The sequence below is a fragment of the Theobroma cacao genome, chromosome 3 (assembly GCF_000208745.1).
Source record: "Theobroma cacao cultivar B97-61/B2 chromosome 3, Criollo_cocoa_genome_V2, whole genome shotgun sequence".
NCBI classification, from domain to species: Eukaryota; Viridiplantae; Streptophyta; class Magnoliopsida; order Malvales; family Malvaceae; genus Theobroma; species Theobroma cacao.
In genome coordinates this window covers 7,635,437-7,636,769 of record NC_030852.1, presented here as the reverse complement: position 1 = coordinate 7,636,769, position 1,333 = coordinate 7,635,437, and positions in this window count along the sequence as shown.

Genomic DNA, 1,333 nt, shown 5'->3' with positions numbered 1-1,333 from the left:
TCAAAGGGCTTCTCGAATATTGGGAAGCCCTGATAGTACACTTACTTCTTATTTGGCCAGCGCTTTGCCCGTCTTTATTTGACCTTTGTACTGCTCATTCTCCCACTTTTTGGAGCAGAAAATCCAAATTCGTTACTGTTTGTGAGGGGACTCTTTCATCACTTTGGTTTGTTCGCACTCCCAGAAGGACCTTGTTCTTTCACTGTTCATTGGTTCCTTCACTTTTAAACATGACAGTTCAACATGCAGTATAATTTCCCGATATGTATATAATATATATATATATATATTAAATTAGAATGTTTTTGATACAGACAATCGAAAGCAGACGAGACGAGCTCAGCAAGCTACTGTTGAGCCTACCCTCTCTAATTATTTTAATTATTTGATGGTTTTTTGGCAAAATTGCATAATGGGCCTCCTCCCTTCAAAGTGTTCCGTATCTGGAATACCTTTTTAATCCTCTCCACATGCATGAGATCCAGGATCAATACCTTTGCCACTGTGGCCCTGCCCTGGGCCTTCATATCATAACTCTTTTTCATCGTTTTTCATCAAGCAATACACATTAATCAACCGACGGCTCCTCACCCCCTTCCCTACCATGTGTTTTGGATTCAAAAGTTGTCCATGCATGTGTAGAGAGATTTGGATTCTCCTCAATGTACCAAAGATTCATTTTTCTCAATTTTACCTTTCTTACATCACATAATCCCAAAAATCCTTCCTATCACATCAATTATAGACCTTACCCCAACTAGTCTTCCTATGATTAAAAATTTGCTATACCAATGGACGAAGTTGTTATTATTAACTTGTGCACCAATCTATACTAATGTGTCAAATTTAACTGACTTGGTATACTTTGATTGGTTGAGTTTATATAGCTAGAGGTGTTTGCGGAACAAGCAAACTAATTAGGTTTGCAAGTCCGACTTGACTAGCTAGGGGCGAGCTTAAGCATGTGTTTCAGGTTCTACTCGACATATTCTTGTATTAGTAATTAATTAATATTTATTTAATTTAATTTTAAAATATATTTAACAATATTAATATCGAATATTTTGTATTCTAATCATAAATATAATTTAAAAGGTGAATTAAGTTGGGTCGACCTCTAACATATGTTTTAGAAGTATCAACTAGATCTGACCCAATTTATAAACACCATTATTTAAAACTTAGGTAATAGGAAGAATCTATATTCTTTTTTTAATCTTGCTTTAGTTGATATGATTAAGATAGCCCAACATTTTACACTAAACCAATGGTGAAAAATTACTTAAATATTTAAAAGGTTTTTGCAAAACAAATACTTGTGTGCATGCGTGAC